A 23,499-nucleotide genomic window follows, 5' to 3' on the forward strand; every position below is an offset into this window, starting at 1 on the left:
CACTATACACCAGCACACCTAACAATAATAAGTGAAACTAAACTAAGCTAAACAGATGTTACCAATCAAGATGCCTTGCCCTCTCAGACACTATGTCACAATGGTACCACACCAGAAGTCTTATCACTAAAATATTTAGTTACCTTATGTATACACTCTATACACACTGTATAAAAACCTGTCCGTTTCATTCAGTTAATTTTTTTGAACAGGTCAATAATTATTCCCAAATGATATCTCTGGCACTGAAAAATAATCTTAACAAATAGGAATTTACATTCTTTCCAATTGTAATTATTTATGTTTCACAACTGTAAAATTTGCTCATGGCCTCTTATCTCATTCGCTGTTAGTTTCATCTCTTTCTGTCTCTTTATTTTTGTCACTCTGTGTAAATTACACTGAAAATAAATATGTCATTGAAATTAGCTAAATTAATTGATTTTGTCTTTATTCTGCTTATTTACAATAATACTTCACTCTGATAGATTAAGGAGTTCACAGTTACTGGACCTGTGCACACAACTGTCTGGAGAAGGCGCCATTTTTTTTGCTTTGTCTGCCCACTTAAAACAGTCGTAGAAGGTACAAAAGTAATTGAAAGGGTTGTGCAGCTTTGTATAGGGTTGACTGCAAAGGCTGACATGGATGGACTGAAAAGTCAGCCTCATTGGAGAATCTTGAGGCATCATAGCTTTTTTCTACTTCTATTCCACATCACTCCATTTGCACTAAAATCCTGCTGACGGAGGATTCTTCTTAAGATATTTGTAATACTAGACATTTCAATAACAAATCCCAACCTTTCCAATACTCTCTGAGCCGCATCAAATGCCACAAAATGCCTCATGTGCCCCACTGCTGTCTTGCCAATTTATGCACCTCATTGTTTCTCAAAATCCGTCCTATTCAAATGTTTGTGAGATTTTATTTCGGCCAACACAACCTTCCATGATTATCCTTTAGTTCTCTGCCCCCCAGAGTAAAGCATGTTTTCTCACCATTCTAGCCTGTTTTACATTAGTTTCACATTTGCAACATCTTACAATGTTTTAACATCTTACAATGTTACAATGTTTTTACTTTCTGATTGAGTTTTCCTATATTATTTACTCTCATGCAAAGCTAGAATTGAGGGCAGCACGGTGGCACAGCGGTAGAGCTACTGCTTTATGGGGCTGTCCCACTTGGGCGACCTAATTGGCGAGTTTAGAAGAGTTTCCAAAAATGACATGTTGAAGACCTCCTTCGACTATGGAGAAGACCTCCTTCGACCTCCTTCCACTATGTTGAAGACCAGCTTCGACTAGCCACGACTAACATCTGGAAAATTGGACACCGAATAATGGAGAGTGAAGGCGACCTCCTTCGATCTCCTTCGACCTCCCTTCGACTATGATGAAGACTATCTATGACTACTTTTGACTACTTTCGACTACCCTCGATTATCCATGACTAAAGGGCCTGTCACACTTTTACGACCTAATTCACAACCTCTGCCGAGTTTGCCCTTGACTCATACTCGCAGCATGGTCGTCACGAGGTCGTAGGAGGTCGTAGTTAGGTTGTAGGAGGTCGTAGGAGGTCGTAGGTAGGTCGTAGGAGGTTGTAGGAGGTCGTAGGTAGGTCATAGGAGGTCGTAGGAGATCGTAGGTAGGTTGTAGAATGCCGTGATGCTAGTCATAGGTACGTGTGGCATCAAGTAGGTCGGGGCGTTTTTCTAGCATGATGGAAAATGTCCACGTGTAAAAAAGGTCGTGAATTAGGTCGTGAAAGTGGGACAGGCCCTGAACATGCTGAACTACTATGACCTACTACGATTAAACCTACAAGTAAAAAAAGTATTGATTTTTTCCATGGCGACCTATTTTTACTCGCGGTCATTTTTTAACATTTTGAAAAAAACGGCGCGACCTAGCTGAGGCCTCGAGTACGTGGAGACCACTCTCGAACATGAAGGAGAGTTACGAAGACCTCCTACGACCTCGTGTCGACCATGCTGCGAGTATGAGTCGAGGGCAAACTCGCCAGAACTCGCGGATTAGGTCGCCCAAGTGGGACAGCCCCTTTACAGCACCAGAGACCCAGGTTCAATCCTGACTACAGGTGCTTGTCTGTACAGATTTTGTTTGTTCTCCCCAAGATCGCATGGGTTTTCTCTGAGATCTTTGGTTTCATCCCACACTTCAAAGATGTACAGGTTTGTAGATTAATTGGCTTGGTGTAATTGTAAAATTGTCCCTAGTATGTGCAGGATAGTGTTGAAGAAAGAACTGCAGATGCTGGAAAAATGTAGAAAAGGTAGACAAAAATGCTGGAGAAACTCAGCAGGTGAGGCAGCATCTATGGAGCGAAGGAATAGGCGACGTTTTGGGTGAGTTTCTCCAGCATTTTTGTCTACCTAGGATAGTGTTAATGTGCTTATGTGCAGGGGTCGCTGGTCGGTACAGACTCGTTGGGCTGAAGGACCTGTTTCCGCGCTGTATCTATAAACTAAACTAAAACTAAATTAAACTGAATTCATCGGATCATTCCCGAGTGATGGCGCCATCGAGTGTGGCAGCCTCGCCTACAGCTGTTCGTACTTTCATCCTTTTTTTAATTTTTAGTCCGTCAAAAAGTTTTGTTTCGGAGGTCGTTTAGTCTTTTTATGTGGGGGAACTGTTTATCACAGTCGCTACCTGGGTCGAGGATGCGTCTTTCCTCCGACCCGCATCTTTGCCCCCTCCTTGTGGCCTGCCATTTGGAGTGGCGCGGCCTTTCCTGCCGGAGACCGGCCAGAGCTTCAGCTTCAGCAGCGGAGCAGCACTGAGGTACCATCATGGAGCGTCCGATGCCTTACTAGGGTCGCCGTGTTGGAAGCTCCGGAGTGCTGGGACAACCGACTTGACCACCGTGGACTTGTGGTCTGCGGAGCTTCCAGCCGCGGGCAGCACTGACTTTAACATCGCGGAGCCCTGGGATCCTTCGCTGAGGTCGCCAGTGTTGGAGCTCCGTCCAGCTCAGCCTGTGGGCTTCGGGAGCCATGGTCTCCGGTAGGAAGCGGCCGATTCAGAAACTCCAAGCCGCTGAGAGTGTTCTTCCAACGCCGGAGTACCATCATCTGGCGAGAGGGCCTGAAACATTGAACCGTCCATAGCGGCGACTGCGGAGGCCTCAATAGGCCCCGACCACGGGTGAACAAGAGGAAGAAAACTGAACTTTTATTGCTTTCCCTCACAGTGGGAAACGATGATTCCGCTTTGGGGAATGTTTTATGTTTTATGTTGAATTCTATAGTGTTGTATTTATCTTATTTGTGTGTTGCATGGTAACGCAAATTTCACTGCACCAATTGGTGTATGTGACAATAAATGTCCTTTGTCCTTTGTTTCCATTCCAGCTGAACACCTCAACTTCCTTCCATTTTCCATTCCCCTTCATCCCTGGGATAGGCCTAGTAGCTCCTTCCTGAATTGCCTTTAGTTTCCTTGTGTCCAACAGATATGAGTTTAACCAGAGCATTGCAGAATTTGAACATGACTTTCTCTATCTTCCACATATTTTTGAAAGATTGCAAGGTACAGAATGGAAACGGGCCCTTTGGCTCACCAAGACCATGCCGACCATCGATTACCCATTTACAAAAGTTCCATGTTATAAATAATAATAATGATGGATGGGATTTATATAGCGCCTTTCTAATACTCAAGGCGCTTTACATCGCATTATTCATTCCCTCCTCAGTCACACTCGGTGGTGGTAAGCTACTTCTGTAGCCACAGTTGCCCTGGGGCAGACTGACGGAAGCGTGGCTGCCAATCTGCGCCTACGGCCCCTCCGACCACCACCAATCACTCACACACATTCACACACATTCACATACAGGCAAAGGTGGGTGAAGTGTCTTGCCCAAGGACACAACGACAGTATGCACTCCAAGCGGGATTCGAACCGGCTACCTTCCGGTTGCCAGCTGAACACTTAGCCCATTGTGCCATCTGTCGTCCCTACATTTTTTATCCCACTCCCTACATACTCAGGGCAATTAACAGTGGCCAATTAGCCTATAAACCTGCCCATCTTCAGGGGTTTTTCCATTGATCTCTCAGTCGAGTTCTTAAGGAAATTCTCTTCTACAAACAGTATTAAATCAACTTGTTGAGCGTTTGAAGTAAAATCTCAATTTTTTTGATATGACTTTCAATTTCAGTGTAAATAAGGAATAACTAAGTACGTCCATCTTGCCATCACTATTATTAAAAATGCATTGCATGCTATTGCAGATCTTGAGAGACATCCTGACAATACTTGGAGCATAATTTAAAAAAATGCAATTGTTGTCCTCTATTATTGCATTGCAAAGTTCCCATAACTTGCAGGAATTGTATTTACAAATAAAATCATATGTGACTACTTACTGTATAATCCGCACAATACATCTAGATTCGTTGTCATATTGTTTGGTGCATCTTTTAGCTCTAAAATAAGTAAATTAACATTGAAACATGATTCCCAACCATCTGTAATGCAATTTTATCTAAATGTCCACCTAACCTCTCCTTAGCCCTTCACTCCATCAGCTGGTAAAAATAACAAATTTTCAGGTGTCACTACAGAAAGCGTGTGGAGGAGGTTACAGTATATTGACCTGTCTGTCCTTGGCCTTCTCCACTGCCATCTTTCACTAGTCTATAACCCAATGCCACAAACATTGAATTGTCCAATTTCAGGTAAACCTCCCCCCCTCTGTCTCTCTTCTTATCAACCCAGCTTCTCCAACACCTATCTTTCCTCTACCCCAAGATGATTTTTTAAACCATCTACACCCGCTCATCACCTCTCTTCCCTATTCCATGTCCACCATGTTTCTCCCCCCCCCCCCACTCATTCCCTTCAAACCATTATCCCTCCTTCAGGTCCTACATTTCACACCCCGCATTTTCTTATCATTCCACCCTTTTGCCATCTCTACTTGTCCCGCCCATTCTTGGTTATTATCTTCACCCTTCTCTCCTCTATCTGACCCATCTGACAATCAACCCATCCTACTTGGGTCTATTTATCACTTGCTAACTCTTGTCCTTTCATAGCAAAAGGATTTGAGTATAAGAGCAGGGAGGTTCTACTGCAGTTGTACAGGGTCTTGGTGAGACCACACCTGGAGTATTGCGTACAATTTTGGTCTCCTAATCTGAGGAAAGACATTCTTGCCATAGAGGGAGTGCAGAGAAGGTTCACCAGACTGATTCCTGGGATGGCAGGACTTTCATATGAAGAAAGACTGGATAGACTCGGCTTGTACTCGCTAGAATTTAGAAGATTGTGGGGGGATCTTATAGAAACTTACAAAATTCTTAAGGGGTTGGATGCAGAAAAGATTATTCCCGATGTTGGGGATGTCCAGAACAAGAGGTCACAGTTTAAGGATAAGAGGGAAGTCTTTTAGGACCGAGATGAGAAAATCATTTTTTACACAGAGAGTGGTGAATCTGTGGAATTCTCTGCCACAGTAGGTAGTTGAGGCCAGTACATTGGCTATATTTAAGAGGGAGTTAGATGTGGCCCGTGTGGCTAAAGGGATCAGGGGGTATGGAGAGAAGGCAGGTACAGGATACTGAGTTGGATGATCAGCCATGATCATATTGAATGGCGGTGCAGGCTCGAAGGGCCGAATGGCCTACTCCTGCACCTATTTTCTATGTTTCTATGTTTCTATGTCCTATTCCTCGCTTCTTCTGAACCTTTACCTCCCCACTGATCAATCACTCTGAAGAAGGTTCCTGATGGAAAATGTCCTCTGTCCAAGTCCCTCCATAGATGTGTAGGAAGGATCTGCAAATGCAGGTTAAATCGAAGATAGAAACAAAACGCTGGAGTTACTCAGCAGGTCAGGCAGCATCTCTGGAGAAATGGAATATGTGACGTTTTGAGTCAAGAGCCTTCTTCAGCTGCTGACCCACTGAATTTCCCCAGCATTTTGTTTTTTTTTGCTAATACCAGGTTGTTTTGTTTAGTCTAGTTTAGTTTAGCATGGAAGCAGCCACTTTGACCCACCGAGTCCGCGCTGACCTGTGATCCCTGCACATTAACACTATCCTACACACACTAGGGACAATTTGCACATACACCAAGCCAATTAACCTACAAACCTGTACTGCTTTGGCGTGTGGGAGGAAACAGAAGATCTCTGAGATACACCACGCGGTCATGGGGAGAACGTAAAAACTCCATACAGACAGCATCGTAGTCGTGATCGAATCCGGGTCTCCGGCGCTGCAAGCGCTGTAATGCCCCTGTCCCACTTAGGAAACCTGAACGGAAACCTCTGGTGACCTTGCCCGTGGCCCAATGTTTCTAGAGTCACCAGAGGTTTTGGTCACTCGCCTGGAAAGCCTCGACCTGGATCGACCGAAGCGTGAGCTGCATCTACCGACCAAAGGTCCTATAGGATCCTTGCTACCGACCACACACACACACACACACACACACACACACACACACACACACACACACACACACACACACACACACACACACACACACACACACACACACACACACACACACACACACACACACACACACACACACACAAGCACATCGCGAAGGTGGGGGCCACGGAGGACGGAGGAGCTCTGACTGCATGATGAAGAGGAAGGTAAACGGCTGCCACAGAGCACGGTAAGTCCCTTAGAGAGCGCGGTGGGGGGGGGGGAGAGAGAAGGGGGAGAGAGAAGGGGAGGGAAGGGGAGGGGAGGGAAGGGGAGAAGGGGAGAGAGAAGGGGGAGAGAAGTGGGGAGAAGGGCTGATAAGGGGGGGGAGAAGGAGTAGAGACAGTTTTAAGAAGTTTAATAAAGTTTAGCGGGCATTTTACCTTCTGGCGGGTCTTCTAGATCATGAAACTCCAATGAGCCAATCAAAATGGCCGTTCAGCGAAGGAGCTGGCCTTCGACTGCCTGTAAGTAAATAGCGACCCCACTCCACTAGCTTTGACCAAACGGCAACCTATTTTTAGTCGAGGCCAGTTTTAATTATGTTGAAATAATCGAAGCAACCTAGAAGTAGCCTCGACCACGTGGAAACCACTTTCGACCATTAGGGAGAGTGACCAAAACCTCCGGCGAGCTCATGGAAACCTTGGGTCGCGGGCAAGGTCACCAGAGGTTTCCGGTCAGGTTTCCTAAGTGGGTCAGGGGCATAAGGCGGCAACTCTACCACTGCACCACTGTGGCGCCCAACACATGTCATGCATTTACCAACTAAACCACTGGGGCGCTGCCAACCAATGCATGAATAAATTATGCATGGTTGGATATTATACTGTAGCAATGACATAACTTCAAGATTTATTTACGCAAACATAGACAACCAGTGGCCAAGTCATTTCTCCTGATACTCAAAACAGATAATATTACTTCATCTGTTGTAGTTTCATGTGGCAGCTCTCAGCAGCTTAGAGCTCACCAGTAACAAACATAATAAAAAGGTTGTTCAACTATAAATCTGGATGTTTATGAGACTGGCCATTGGGAAAAAGGCACACCTTGTGATTATATGAACCATTTGCACTGTTAATTCAGTTTCGTTTAAATTAAACATAAGGGAAGTGAGATGACAATTGTATCTGGCGCTGGAAACAACCAGATTAATCTATACCATTATTTTGCTGAAAGATATTAGGTAGGAAGAACTTTTGAAATGGCTTATTGGTTTCTATTACAGTCACACTCAAATGAAAATAGGAACTGATTAATTAGGAAATATGGTGAAGTAAAAGCAATATTGTAAGAAAAATAAATAAATAAATCTTAAAATGATTTCTGTGCACCCATGGCCCTCAGGCCTGTGGTGAAGTATAAATTGTCATGAATGACCATCAGCACTTACAGAAACAATTTCATTCTACAGCTTCAGCCATCACTGGCTGATATATTCCTCCAAGGTCATTAACCAAGGCTAGAAAGGTCATATGATTAACGAGTGGCAAGCTTGAAGAGCACTAACGTATATGAGCATGGCTTACATTAATTATATAGAGATTGCGCAAAATGAATGCAGGGGAAATCATTTTCCATCAACCCCGGATTTCTTCATAACACATCTTCCTCCTTGATGATTAAGCTTTTACTGAACTCCGATAAAGAAAAAATAGAAAAAGGAGGAGAAATGAAATTCTTATTGTTATTCGGCACCAGGCTGAAGCCTGAGGAAGGCCTTTCAAGTGTTTGTTTGCGTGCAGTGTATGTGTGTGTGTGTTTTGTGTTGCTGCTGGGAAGGATATCACACAGCCTTCATTTGCGAGGCAGAGATTGGTGTTGGAGATAGCAGGGCAACAATACTATTAATGACACTCTCTGTTCCTGACGGTAGGATCTGCATAAATCAAGCCCCCCTCAAAATGGTGCAGGCCTGGTGTGTGATGATGAATCCACAAGCTCAGTTTGGGTTCACTGAATTGTTATCTTATATATTATAAATGATAGGGAAGTAAAACTGGATATGAGCACTGGAAGGGGCGACTCTTAGCACAGAGCTGAGCAGCATTTTGAAGCAGGGATTAGAGGATTCTGTAGAAATATGGGTTTACTGCTTTACAGAGCTCACACAGCAAGTGTGTGTGTGTGTGTGTGTGTGTGTGTGTGTGTGTGTGTGTGTGTGTGTGTGTGTGTGTGTGTGTGTGGGGGGTGGGGTGGGTGTGTGTGTGGTGGGGGTGTGTGGGGTGTGTGTGTGGGTGGTGGGTGGGGTGGGGATGTGGTGGTGTGGGTGTGGGGGGTGGTGTGGGTGTGGGGTGGGTGGGGGGGGGGGGGGGGGGGGGGTGGGTGGGGTGTGGGGGGTGGGTGGGGGGGGGGGTAGGGTGAGGGAGTGGGGTGCGGGGGTGCGGGGTGGGTGGTGAGAGTGGGTGTGTGTGGGGGGTGTGGGGGTGAGAGAGGTGTGGGTGTGGGTGTGGGGTGGAGGGGGGGTGTGGTGAGTGGTGGGGGGTGGGGGTGTGGGGTGTGGTGGTGTGGGTGTGTGTGTAGGGGGGGGTGAGTGGGGTGGGAGCGGGGTGTGGGAAGTGGGTGTGGGGGGGAGGGGTGGGGGGGGGTGGTGGGGTGGTGGGGGTGGGGTGTGGTGGTTGTGGGTGGGTGGGGTGGGGGTGTGGGTGGGGTGTGGAGGGGGTGGAGGGAGAGAGGAGAGATTGGAGGGAGGGGAGGGGGAGAGGGAGAGAGGGAGGAGGGAGAGGGAGGAGCGGGAGAGGGAGAGGGAGGCGAGAGGGAGAGGGAGAGAGGAGAGGGAGAGAGCAGAGAGGGAGAGGGCGAGGGAAGAGGGAGAGAGGGGATGAGAGAGGGAGAGAGAGGGAGAGGGAGAGAGGAGAGGGAGAGGGAGGCGAGAGAGAAGAGGGGAGAGGGAGGAGAGGGAGAGGGAGAGGGAGAGACGAGAGAGGGAGAGGAGGAGAGGAGAGACGGAGAGAGGAGAGGGAGAGGGAGAGGGAGAGGGAGAGGGACGAGGCGAGAGAGAGGAGAGAGGAGAGGAGAGGGAGGAGCGAGGAGAGGGAGAGGGAGAGGAGAGGGAGAGGGAGAGAGAGAGAGAGGGAGGGAGGGAGAGGAGAGGGGAGAGAGACGAGAGAGAGGAGAGAGAGAGATGAGAGGACGAGGAGAGAGAGAGAGAGAGAGAGAGAGAGAGAGAGAGGGGAGAGGAGAGGTGGGAGAGAGGAGAGAGGAGAGAGAGAGGGGGAGAGAGGGAGAGAGATGGAGAGAGAGAGAGAGAGAGAGAGAGAAAGAGAGAGAAAAAAAAACCTACTGGCTGCAGATATGTGATCTAATTCCTTGCACTAACCTGCTTCCCCTAACAAACTACATGAATATAAAAGAACATTAGAAACTTGATACTTTTGCCAGTGTGTTAGCTGCACCCTACGTTTAGCCATATTCGTCAATATCACAAACTATGCAATAGTTTTATTTTAAGAAAACAAATTGTGCAGTGTGATGTGAATAATAATGGTTATTTTGTAAAGTAGCACATTTTTAGAACATGCGTATGTATATATTCATCTTTTCTTTGCTTGACTACCGTGATAACACAGGCACATTTCCCGCCAAAAATATAAAATTAAGAAAGATATTACTAACCTCAATCATTGGTCGGGATGAATTGGAGTCCTTCCGGTTCCCCCTTTTGACAGGAGACTACATCAGGACCAACAATGTACGTAGCCTTTCATGGTCTCATTCTTTGGCTGAGCATAGAATTATTACAGTATTCAATGGATGTGGAGACTGGTGGCAATTTGCAGCAGGCAGCTGAGTGTTGAGATGACAATTTGAGCAGGGATTGTTTCCATTCTGGCTTGGTGATCCTCATGGATGGGTTGTAATGCGCCTGTCCCTCATGCTCAATTGGTATTTTTGCTTAATATGATGACGTCGTGTTTGCTTGATGATGAATCCTTACAATTGTGAGGGCACAGATTAGCAAACTGGGGGGCATAATCCATATTAGTTTGGTGTTGTTATTTATTGCACTCGTGAAATGCAGTAGGGGCACTTGGGTTTTCAAAGTCACACGGTACTGCACACAGCTGTATTGTGTGAATGAGGGGGCTGGGGGAGGGAGAGCTTTTTGGTTTAAGTCTCCTCCAGAAGGCAGGGCCAGAAATGTGCCTGCTTGTCAAAACCATTTAAATGGGGTAAAAAATGTCAAAAGTTGGAATGACATTACTCCCAGAAGAACAGAAATATCTCACAGATCCGGCATCCCGTTTTTCAAAATCAAAAATACAGACACCAATACTATTTTGTTCTCCAGCGTTTTACCCCCCAAAAAAAAGACACTATTTACAAACCGTTTAATGTTCACATTATTTGTTTTTGTTTTCTTACGTACATTGCATTCATATATATTTTATATACTTAATTCATTCCAGGTTTCATGGTGGCTTTCTTAGTTTAAACATAAGAAAGTAGCCGTGGAGAGCAGGCGATAAAGCTCAGTGCAGAATTGCTTTATAAAAGCTACTCAATAGCCTGGCAGTTTGGACTTGAACCTTGGCCCCTAACCCACGGGTCTCCTTTTTATAACTACCCTGCCTCCTCCCTTTTTTCCCTTTTAGATCACAGATGATGCACTTGCCTAGACTGTTGAGACATGTAACTGCCCTGTTTACGGAAGGTTTCTGCCTAACACAGAGGTAATTAAGCCACTGTTTCAAGGTTGCATGGGTAAAAGACAATTCAGCCTAATGAAGCATCGATCGACTGCAGCCAAGGTAAAATAAGATGACATTCATTCAAAGGTATCTTAGCAGATGTAAAACACTGCATGGGGCAGTATTGTTTTATACTGCCATTGCATTAAGCTTGGTAAATTCATTGAATATCTGAAAAATTTAGATCCTAGAGAGATTATTTTTTTCAAATTTCGACAGTATTAAATTTAAATACATTACCACTGACCTAATTTTAATGACATCTGTTAGATCTTAAGGAATTATTTAGTTCTAAACTGGACTTCCCTTTGGGCAAATACTGTTGTTTATAACCTTGCTCTGCAACGTGAGAAAGATTGAATATTGTAACAACTAAAAAGGTTGAATTGAAACTGACTATTGTTGTTTTAGTTTTAAACGTGTCCGGTGAACTAAATAATGTTTGCGTAAGATTAAAAAAACAATAAACTCTAGGTAATTTTAATATTACTCTTTTATTTATAATTGTTAGCATTTTTTTTTTAACATATAGCTTGCTTTTTCCTTCCTGAATCCGAACAGGTCCTTCTTTTCTTCCAAAGTGCATGTTTCCGTAGAACCGCTTTCCTCGATCTTCAGTTATGTGGATGTCATAAGAGTTAGAATAAAATCTGTGGTTGATGCAAAAGAAGACAGCCCCTCCTGGAAATCAGTGTTTAAAATGACCAAGGCCTTGCAATCTTCATTCCGCTTGAATGTTATGAACGTTACAATGTGTTTTTTTTTTTACCTTCACAGCTTGTACCGAATCAGTGGCAAAGGTGGCCTTAGAGCCTCTGATTTCAATATGCATCCTTATAGCCTGCACCTGGAACTCATCTATGGGTATCATGTTTAAAAGGTTTAACTGCGGACTAATTAAAAAGCAAAGTAACACATTGATTAAAAAGACCAAAAAAGAACATATATTAAAAGGTGAACTAATGTTGTGGTTTATGATAATCCAAGCCCACAATTTAGCATACTCATATCCTGTCCACTGTTCACACTGGTTTTCGCCCCCTTGGAGTCAGATTTGTGTCGAAGCAATTATTAGGACTTAAAGCCACAGTAGGAAATGACAATTTATAAAGATTTATCAATCAAACGTTTTATTAACTAAATGTGAATCCTGATATAAATCTTTAATCAAGTATAAAAAAAACAAATAATCTTTATTTTATTGCAAATGGGGGAAGAGAACAAAGATTCATTGGATCAGCTTCTCAATATTGAGGCTGTCCTAATTCTAACTAGAATGCGCAGGAATCACACAAATTTATTATATCTTCAAAAACTGTTATTAATAGGTTATGCTTTGGCTGGTCCAAGCGAACCTCCAGGCAGAATATATTAAGCAGTATCAAAGAATTTGCTTGTTGAGACACTTTTGTGCTGATGATTGAATTCATACAGTTTTTAACTAATTAAAGTGGGCTTGATTGGCAGACCTAGAGATCGGTATCAGTGGGAAGATCCTAGAATTAAGCAGCAGTGTGACGAAAGCTGATGGGTGGCTTTGTCAGCGGACATTTGCGAAATGACCACTGCAAATTCAATCACAGCTGGGGGTCAGGGCTAAGTTTGCATGTTTTATTTATTTCCCAGAGTCATGGCTATCTCTTTGTGTCTTGCTTCAGACCCTGAAGTTGCATTGCTGCTACCAGAACCATATTGTTACACCCCTGACACAATGCAGCCTACATTTGCCTAGTGAAAATCTTCACTGTCATGAAGCAAATATATGCAGGCAATTAAACACATTTAAGTCATTTTAGTGCCGTTCAAGTCCCGGTTTAGCATTTTGAACTGAAATCAAGGTATAGGAAAAATATGTTTTGTGCAAAAAGGAACCAATCTTTCCACCTACTTCTACACATTGATAATAGAATGAAGAATAAAGGATCAGTAAATGTATAAGGGGAATGATGGAATAATGAATTATTTGCCTGTGAAATCGACTAATATTTTTTTAAAAGCAAAAAAGAAAAGCTGCAAATTTGTAGGGGTGCCATTCGTGTCTAAACAGGGAATCGCCTTATTTGTCTTCCCTTGTAGTTTAAAACTTAAAAGGCTTAACTCTTGGTTTACATTAAACAAGGTCAAAACATAAAAATCATTAAGTATTATTAGTGTGTCAGCTTTTGATTGTGAATTATCAACTCTGTCACTGAAGAACCTAACACCAATCCTGACATTTCTTTAATAACATTCACAGCAAAAAGCATTTTGAAATATAATTGCATAAAATGACCATTTCAATTGCCTTCCACTATTCAATACGAAGAAAATAACTAATTGAAATTAAATCTAAGGAATAATTAAAGGACACAAATAACGTGGTATTTGCCAACTAAGTGACAATCTCCTTTTTCATCAGAGCAGTTTGTCTTCATCATTTAAGAATAGACAGACAGAAAGATGCAATTGTTTCCCTTGTTGTTGGACATTGATCCACCTCCCGTCTGTTGGTCTCAGAGGTGAGGGCAGGTCCCTTTGGAACATTTTGCTACTTGAGTATGTCAGTGAGGCGGCATTTAATCATGAGCTAAATTACTACTTATTGAGAAACAGGTATTGGCTTCTGTATTCAGCATCGGCAGCTCCTCGGTACTTAAACAAGACTCGTTGCTAATGTCAAGCCACCAGGGAAAAGCTCAGACCTGTCCGCTGACCATTAGCCCCTGATAAAATGGACGATAAACTTGATAGGATGGGCTGTAGGACACTGGACATTCAGTGTTGACAGTGTATGAACGTTTAAGTGCTAACCACTGAGCATCGCCCCTGGGTTCACATTACAATCAGATAAATACTCATCCCTTGAAAGCATTATTTAACACTTAAAAATATAGCAAGGCTTAAGATGCTGACCAATTTTACACAATATGTCAAAAGGCTTTCAACAGAAATGAAACCGTTTACATTTACAAACTGTCCACTGTGGCTGCTTGGGATCTATGAGTCATTTAACAAAAATCTTTTAATGGAGCTGACTTTTACTCATACAAAATAATTTGCAATCTTACAAAATCCTTTGGTCTGTATTTCCCCCCCCCCCCCCCAAAAAAAATTCTGTGTATTTGGAAAGTGCATATTTTGGCTTCGACATTCAGAAAGTTATCAAACACCAACTTATATTAAACAAACTTCGAGACAAATCGATGCACCAAAAAATGTCATGCATTTCACAGTTTTCTTCAAGTTAAATATAATTCTGAAACCATAGGAAAATAATTCTCTTTTCAAAATTGCAGTTAATTATTTTTCCTTGCTCTGTTCCAGTTAATTGGTTACGTCCTGGAATGTATTTGTATGACTATATTTGGAGAGATTAATCCTGCAATTACATAAAAGGCAAGACAATATTTTCGTGAACAAGGTTTTTTATTAGTTGCCACTTACTGATATTATCCACCAAATCTAATAATTTACCACAAATGTTTTCTTTTCAATACAGCACTTGTGTTTCACCATTGGGTTTTTAAACATAATTTTACATTTTCATATTAACAAAATACAGATAACATAATCTTTTCATATTAATATCAGTGTTACTTTCATATTTACTATTATATATGCTAAGGTGCATTTTTGATAGCAAGTCTTTCAACGAATACAATCAATTTCATAAGTATTGAAGATAATTGGAACATAAATGATCTCACACCATTGTAAGAAGGTCTTTCATTCCTTTGTACAACAAACTTTTGGTATGTTTCATATAGATTTTACTGGGATTATAACAAAAAACAGACATACATGTGTTCCATGCCTTTACTGTGAGCTGCAGCATTTACTAATAACTAATTTCCCTTTTTGTTGATCAGCACGAACATGCAGAGTAAAACTAACTGAATATAAAATTAAAATGCAATTAAATAGTATTGTCCCCCAGAAATTAGATGTAAATAAGAAGTGGCAAACCATTAATAAATATATTGAAAACCTTAACATTTTCAGGCAAAAATAACGTTTGACTGATCGGAAAAAAATAAATCGTACAGTACGTAATATTGAATCAATGCACGTATTTTGTTGCAAATTGTTGGCTTTTGGAAATATCTGTCAGAGCATTAAAAAAAACAATGTTTTTATACCCACAACAGCATTCTTCTCTGATCATTTCAGATATTTTATGATGAAATAATCACATCAATGATTAAACTATAGTCACTTTGGAATTGACCTGATGATTTTTCGCACTTTAGGATAGAGATGTAGTTAGAAATTATTTTTCCAACGTTGAAGCGGAATAGACTGGACTGTAAAAATTGGATGTATTTTTCAAGTTACTTACTATTTACTTTTTCAAGGTAATCTCTTGGATATTTGGTAACACATCCTCATTCTTGTTCTTTTAAGTCTAACAGAAAAGTATAATTCTGCACGGTTGCCATTATTTTATATTGCAGCAAATTTTAAATGATGTTATGCTGAAAGTAACCATTTTAAGTTTTCCATAAGCATTTTCACACAAAAACGCCTGGGTATTTTTCATCTTTGTTCAGGGTTTATAGATAATGGGTTAAAGAATTCATTTTCCTAGCAACACCTGCTACACTATCAGCTTTCTGTGGCAGAGGCCATTTTCATTTATGTTTTTGCTTATTCACTAAATGTGTGTTTTTGAACTCAAACTAAAAGAAATTGAGTCATGAATTTAAACATACTATTCCAGCAATCTTTCTATTGTACAAAGAGCAAGCCTTGGGATTTTCTTTCCCCACGTACAATTTGTGCGCGGTAACTCTTTGAATGGTGAATTCCCTCAGCACACACAGTAGCACTCAATGTAGGACTTGTTCCAAATTAATAATAGAACACTCAAACCCTCTTCCAAATTTGAATTCCATGTAGTCATTCCATAGTAAAAGAATTATGAAAAGGATGCAAATTTTTCATTTTAAATTATACATTCTCGTATACAGTAGTCCAAGTGCACTGATTACTGCACCCTTGACTTGAATGTTGGCACAATATAAGAATCATATTCCAGATATTAGGGGGTTAAGTAAATATTTTTTCTGCTGTTCTGGTCGATGTGTTTAGTTCCCTTCCTGCCAAGTCTCATTTTGCTATGCTATCTTGTGAGAGACACATATGGTGCAGTGAAATTGCTATCTATGAAAGCATGTCCTGGCCTGTTGAGACATCATCAAATAAGATTAAAGCAAAGTAAAAATAAAAAGATAGACTGAGTGATTTTTTTTTTTTTTGCTTCATCTCGTGCTCATCGATAAAAGTCAGAGAGCACTTGGTGAGGTTTTAGGGTTTTGTTTATTCATTTTATAAAAGCCAACGAACACAACGAGACCGGAACAAAAGCAACATAAATAGCCTAGAGCTAGGATTAAGGAATGAAGGATGAAATGTGATAATTTAAAATCGTTTACATATTAACCTTCGCCTTGTGACTGTGGTCAAGCGCAGGCTCACAACATAAATTATATCCAATTACTTCAAAGTCAGCCATTGCCTGTCATCTAAATTTCACCATCTGCTTGCTTCGAAAATAGACAATCCTGCAGTTCCCTTTTGAACACAATCCTGTCTGTCAATTTGACTTCCTATTCTCTCTCACTGGACCAGCACCAGAGGGGGAGAAGGGTTATAGTTCTCGGGAGAAAACTTTTTTTTTCTCTCTCTTTCTGATTAAGAGGCGAGGGAGAGGTTCAAGTGGTAAGAATTTAAATTGAGGAGGGGAGAAACAATTTGCATAGCATCTGACCCTTCCTGTCAAAATGTTATTCATAAGGCTGCTTAGTAAATTGAGCCGTCAGTGAAGTTCGATGCTACCATCTCCTTTAGATTATACTTTGCAGTGTCGACAGCATAGACTAAATCCAGGCAACCCAGGGTATCTTACAATGTCAGATCAGCCTTTGTAAATGGCAACTCATTTTAAATTATCCAATACAAAACTGTGCATGATTCCTGCAAGGAAGACAATATTTAGTTTCTCAGCTGATGATATTTGTTCCCTAAATTCTCTCTCATCCTAGAGGGCAGCAGTGTTAGGGGAGGAAAGGTGGGGGGTGATATCCTATTTTGATCAAACTACCCCCATTCTGTTAGAGAACCCTGACCAGGGAACTATTGAGTAGGGAGCTGAGAGTGGAACTGTTAAGGACCAAGCAAACTCAGTGCCAGGGCTCATAATTTATCTGAGGTGAAAACATCGTACCCCAGAGAGAAAATCATACATATTGAGCAAACATAAAGCCTACAAAACATGCTCTATATTTCTGATTTACTAAAATAGTTAATTTATTGTGATCAAATATTTACATGGTTAGACATTAATATTTGTTCAGAAATGGGAGGAGAGCCTCATTATTGAGACCGGCATTTCATGCCCCTCAGAAAGTATTGCTGGTCCCCTTTTATTATCCATGTGGTTAAAAAACTCTTTTAAAATGCTGTTGGGAAAGGGTGTTCCAGTATCTTGACCCAGTGATGAAGAGGGAAGAGTGGTGTCATCCGAGTCAGCATAGTGCATTCCACAGAGGGAAACCTGCCAGTCGAGCCAATGTCATTGTCCTCAAGTGTTGCATATAATGCTTTATGGAGTTTACACTTTAGAGTTTAGAGATACAGCCCGGAAACAGGCCCTTCGGCCCACCAAGTCCACACCGACCAGTGATCCCCCCCGTACACTAGCACTATACTACTATTATTCACACTAGGAACAATTTACAATGTTAACAAAGCCAATTTACCTACAAACCTGCATACTTCTGGAGTGAGGGAGGAAGCCAGAGCACCCGGAGAAAACCCACACTGTCACAGGGTGAACGTACAAACTCCGTACAGACAGCACCTGTGGTCAGAATCAAACCCGGGTCTCCGGAGCTGAATGGCAGCAGCTCTACCGCTGTGCCACCGTGCTGCCAAGTTGCAGCAACAGCTTTTGTAGCTGATACATATTGAATGCAACTCTCCGGGAAAACATGGATCTAACAAGCAACTGGTCCATGTCATCCTGGATAGTGTCAAGCTTTCAGAGCATTGTGGGAGCTTCAATCATCCAAGCAAGTGGAGAGTATTTCATAACGCTCCTGGCTCTAGTCATATAGATAATAGAAGGGCTTGAGGGAGTAGGGAAAGGAGTCACTTGCGTGAGAATGCATAGGTTCTGACCTATTCTCGCAAGCACAAAATCCACGTGGCTGGTCCTGTTTAGCTCCTGGTCACTTGTGACATGGGATGTAGATGATGGGTTCAGAAGTGCTGCTAAATATCAAGGAAAACTATTATTAATCTAAGTAAGTAAGTAAGTAAGTAAGTAAGTAAGTAAGTAAGTAAGTAAGTAAGTAAGTAAGTAAGTTTATTGGCCAAGTATTCACATACAAGGAATTTGCCTTGGTGCTCCGCCCACAAGTAACAACATGACATATAGTGACAGTTACAAATGACTCAGAAAACACTAAACATTAATAATAATAAAACATTAATGATAAAACACCACTGATCAAGCATGTGAACCAACAAAATACCAGATCAAAGGGAGGCTACAGATTTTTGGCTGTTGAGTAGAGCAACTACTCGTGGATAAAAACTGTTTTTATGTCCGGCTGTGGCAGCTTTGACAATCCGGAGTCGCCTTCCAGAGGGAAGTGATTCAAAGAGTTTGTGGCCAGGGTGAGAGGGGTCAGAGATGATCTTGCCCGCTCACTTCCTGGCCCTTGCAGTGTACAGTTCATCAATGGAGGGAAGGTTGCAGCCAATAACCTTCTCTGCTGATCGGACGATTCGCTGCAGCCTCCAGGTGTCGTGCTTGGTGGCTGAGCCAAACCAGACCATGATGGAGAAGGTGAGAACAGACTCTACGATGGCCGTGTAGAATTGGACCATCATTGCCTGTGGCAGATTGTGTTCCTCACCTTCCACAGGAAGTACATCCTCTGTTGTGCCTTTTTGACTGTGGAGTCGATGGTAGCCCCCCACTTAAGGTCCTTGGAGATGATGGTTCCCAGGAACTTAAAAGACTCCACAGATGTGACTGTGGTATTGTTGATGGTGAGTGGGGTGAGGGGAGGGGGAGCTCTCCTAAAGTCTACAATCAATTCCACTGTCTTAAGAGCATTGAGCTCTAGGTTGTTGCGACGGCACCAGGACGCCAGCTGTGACACTTCCTGTCTGTAGGCAGATTCCTCCCCATCCTGGATCAGTCCGATCAGGGTTGTGTCGTCCGCAAACTTGAGAAGCTTGACAGAGGTGTCTGTGGAGGTGCAGTCGTTGGTGTAGAGTGAGTAGAGGAGAGGAGAGAGTACGCAGCCTTTCGGTGTTCCTATGCTGAGCGTTTGCGGGTCCGAGATGTGCTTTCCCAGCCTCACATGCTGCTTCCTGTCTGTCAGGAAGTTGGTGATCCACTGACAGAGGGGTTCAGGCACAGTCAACTCGGAAAGTTTGGAGTGTAGTAGCTCTGGCACAATGGTGTTGAATGCAGAGCTAAAATCAACAAACAGGATCCTCACATAGGTCCCCTGGCGGTTTTAATGATCTGTCTTGTTTGAAATGTCTTAAACCTTTGCAGAAAGAATGGTGCTTGTTACTTATCAGTAGAAGCCAAATGTTATCCTGGTCTTGCTGCATGCAAACATGGACTGCTTCAGTTTTGAGAAATTTTGAATGCATCTGAACATTACAATTATGAGGAAATGTCTGCATCTCCGGCTTCGTGAAAGAGGGAAGGTTATTCTAAAAGCAGCTGAAGATGGTTGGATCCAAGGCGCTGCTTTCAAGAAACCCCTGCTGTGACACCATGGCCCTGAGAAGATTAAACTTCAACAAACCACCACCATATTTTCATTATGTTGGTAAGTGTGCAACCAGGAGAGAGTTTTACCTTTGTTGCGAATTAGCTTCAATGATTTAGATTAATTGATGTCAGGCTCAGTCAAATGCTACCTTGAAGTCAGGGCAGTCACACCAGCTCCTTTGGACTACAGCTATTTTGTTCTTGCTAGGACCAAGGCTGCATTGAGAACTAGAGCAGAGTGACCCTGTCTGAAGAAGGTTCTCGACCCGAAACGTCACCCATTCCTTCTCTTCAGAAATGCTACCTGGCCCGCTGAGATACTGCAGCTTTTTGTGTCTATCTTCTGAGAAACAATGAGCAGATTGTTGATAACTAAATGCTGGTTGATAGCAGCATTAATAAAACCGTTAACCCTCTGTTTAATAATTGTATGATGACTGTGGATACAAACCCACACAAGTAAGGACATTATCTGTTGAGATGCCTCGGCTTATCACATTAGGTGTACTATAACTTCAGTGTGAAAGCAAATATGAAGACATAATCATATCAGGTCTCTGCTATTGCTTCAATGTTACACATTGTATTTTAAGAGTTGGATCCTTTGTTCACCACAGAAAATGTAGGTGGTAGAACTGGAGCTACTCTCTTCAAAACCACAACATCTTGCTCCTGTCTTCGGACCGGGACTTGGTGTACCTGTAGCAGTTGGAGCCCCAAGAAAGTGGAGGCAGGGCTGCTTCCTGAAAATGGCAGCTTTGAACTCAAATAGGAGGACTTTTATCTCAGAGAGCAATCCCTTTGCTCGAGACTCATAGGAGATGTGGAGGAGAAGCAAATTGTGAGGTTTAGTTGTTCGATTCATGGTGCATCTCTACTCAAAAGAAGAGATATTTAAGTCCACCTGCAAGAAAAATGGTCCTGATGTTGGGAGAGTCCAGAACCAGGGGTTACAGTTTAAGAATAAGGGGTAGGCCATTTAGGACTGAGATGAGGAAACACTTTTTCACCCAGAGTTGTGAATCTGTGGAATCCTCTGCCACAGAAGGCAGTTTTTAAGAGAAAGTTAGATTTAGCTATTAGGCCTAAAGGAATCAAGGGATATGGGGGAAAAAGCAGGAATGGGATACTGATTTTAGATGATCAGCCATGATCATATTGAATGGCGGTGCTGTCTCAAAGGGCCGAATGGCCTACTCCTGCAACTATTTTCCATGTTTCTATGTTTCTATAAAATAAAAGATTGGGCACACCTGACAAGACAGGCATGAGATTAATGGACCAAGTTTTTACAGAACCCTGAAAGAGTCTTATCAATGTATGTCATTAAAAGTGAAATAGAACTTTAAAGTAACTTTGGCTTAAAGCACGTATGATATGGCATTTGGTTGGGATTATCAGTCTGAGTGCAAATATGTTTAATAATAATTTTCTGTAATGTATATCGTCCCCAGTATACTCAATACAGTGTTAAATTTGGAGCTTATTATCTTATTAACAAAATGATGTGCCCATTGTAGACTGTTTTCAATGTTCAATCAAGTATCTTTAATTAGAGTTTAAATGGAGGAACAAGATTAAACTTTTCATTCTCTTCTCACCTAATTATTCCGTTCCTGTTATAACTGCTGCAATTTCATTTGAATGCTTAAGCAATTATGTTTAACTGGAGTTCAGTGATGAGAGGTGCAAAACAAATTAAAAAACCCCAGACATGACATGACCATTACCGCTAGATGTCTCTTATGGCAAATTTACATTGCAATGTTACTATGGCAGTGAAGCGACTAAAGTCGGAGCCAAACACTGAAGTCAGATCCCTCCAGACTGGCTGTTGGGGATTTCACAACAGAAGTAGGAATCACTTAGTGCGGTACAACTCTGATTCCCTGCAGGTCAGAGATCCAGAGAGGGCATCACTCCGTGGCAAAGTATCATGAGACGATGATAACACCGACTTGTGGAGCCAAGCTATTAATCTGGACACAGTGAAAGGGCCTCCATGACACACAAGTCCGAATTGCTCTCATCCACCCTTTGTGCTGCCAAATGACTTTACAAATTCATTTCAGTACTGTTGCTCATTACAAATACGGATTCATCTTTTCCCCTGGGAAAATAAAACCAGAAATATGCTGGAAGTTGATCATTTTTGAATACTGTTTGTTGTAGTGGAGTAAGTTTCCAATGAGCTTGATTAACCATCGTTAACCATCAGGTGAAAGAACTACTCCAGTCTCTCACACGTTACTTTCTTGCAGTTCTTCACTACAATCTGTAGCTGGAGTCAAGAACTTTGCCAACCCATACCTCACGGAGCTTCCAAACAGATTTCAGATGTAGGGAAATCTACAATCACTTTTGCTCTTTGTTGACTGAAAACTGAAGAAATTAGCTGGGACTTTGTAGGGCCAGGGGGGTGGGGGTTCAATGGGAAGGGGTTAATGGTGGTGGGGGGTGGGGGGAAGGGGTGGGGGTGGATGGGGGAGGAGGAGGAGGAGGGGTTTGAATAGAAGTGTAGTAAATACGTTTTGCATTTACTCTCCTTTTTGCACACAATGCCTAAAGTTAAAAAGAAGGGGATGGACTGATGAAATACAATTGGGTGTAAAGCAAAGAATCCTTCATTTAAGGATCACATTTGGAGATTTGATTTATATCTTCTTTGGATAGCTGGTCTTTTGGATGCAGTTGTTAATATACTGATTTATACAAAATCTTTCCTTTAACTCTTTGTTCTTAGAATACTTTGGAAATTATCATGATCAGCCAGTGATATGGTGCAGAATTAGAAATCACCCTCTTGGCAACAATTATTTATATACAACTTGATTTGGAGGAATAGGCTCCCAGTATTAGAGACTCTAGTCCATGATTCCTCTTTGCAACACGAAGTTGTGGATCTAGGAAATTCTGCAACAAGTTTTCCCCTTTGTGGTGTACGATTTTATTGCAAATGACAGAGGTGTATTGAAAATTTCCCAATCTTAGATCGTATTAGTGAAATGGGAGTTTATACATTTGGAAATCCAAGTATTTGGGAGTCACTAGTACCCATTCTTTTTTTTTTCTTCTTTTTTTATTTCTTTTTTTTTTAAATTTATATAGCACATTTTTAGTCAACTTGCATTGACCCCAAAGTGCTTCACATAATTACATCCACACACACACAGGCAAAGGTGGGTGAAGTGTCTTGCCCAAGGACACACAGAGGCAAAGGTGGGTGAAGTGTCTTGCCCAAGGACACAACGACAGTATGCACTCCAAGCGGGATTCGAACCAGCTACCTTCCGGTTGCCAGCCGAACACTTAGCCCATTGTGCCATCTGTCGTCCCTGTGCCATTGTGCCATTCTCTAATCTCTTGCTTTTCAGAGAATGCTTAAGTTTATCTATTAACCAGGGAATCAAAATATGTTGTAGATAATGACTGCTAAGTACAATTCAAATAATGAATATTTGCCAATGTGCACATTCATATTATTTTAATTTTATTTGTATGATATAAGCAGGTAACAAGTTATGAAATAGTTTGTTATGAACACATGTAC

General features: G+C 42.1%; 1 protein-coding gene and 1 long non-coding RNA gene across 2 annotated transcripts in view; both read right to left on the bottom strand.

Annotated features, from left to right (window-relative positions):
* zfhx3 (zinc finger homeobox 3) overlaps positions 1–10,421 on the bottom strand; it is a 1,217,643-nt gene extending 1,207,222 nt beyond the window's left edge. Inside the window, exon 1 of the mRNA XM_033035748.1 lies at positions 10,092–10,421. The gene's annotated coding sequence lies outside the window, so the exon portion shown is untranslated. The remainder of the gene's footprint in view (positions 1–10,091) is intronic.
* Positions 10,422–18,406: 7,985 nt separating this feature from the next.
* The window catches only part of LOC116982496, a 171,291-nt gene continuing 166,198 nt past the window's right edge, over positions 18,407–23,499 (bottom strand). Inside the window, exon 6 of the long non-coding RNA XR_004414471.1 lies at positions 18,407–18,421. This is a non-coding gene — a long non-coding RNA (uncharacterized LOC116982496). The remainder of the gene's footprint in view (positions 18,422–23,499) is intronic.

This window comes from Amblyraja radiata, chromosome 17 (genome assembly GCF_010909765.2).
Source record: "Amblyraja radiata isolate CabotCenter1 chromosome 17, sAmbRad1.1.pri, whole genome shotgun sequence".
Taxonomy (NCBI): Eukaryota; Metazoa; Chordata; class Chondrichthyes; order Rajiformes; family Rajidae; genus Amblyraja; species Amblyraja radiata.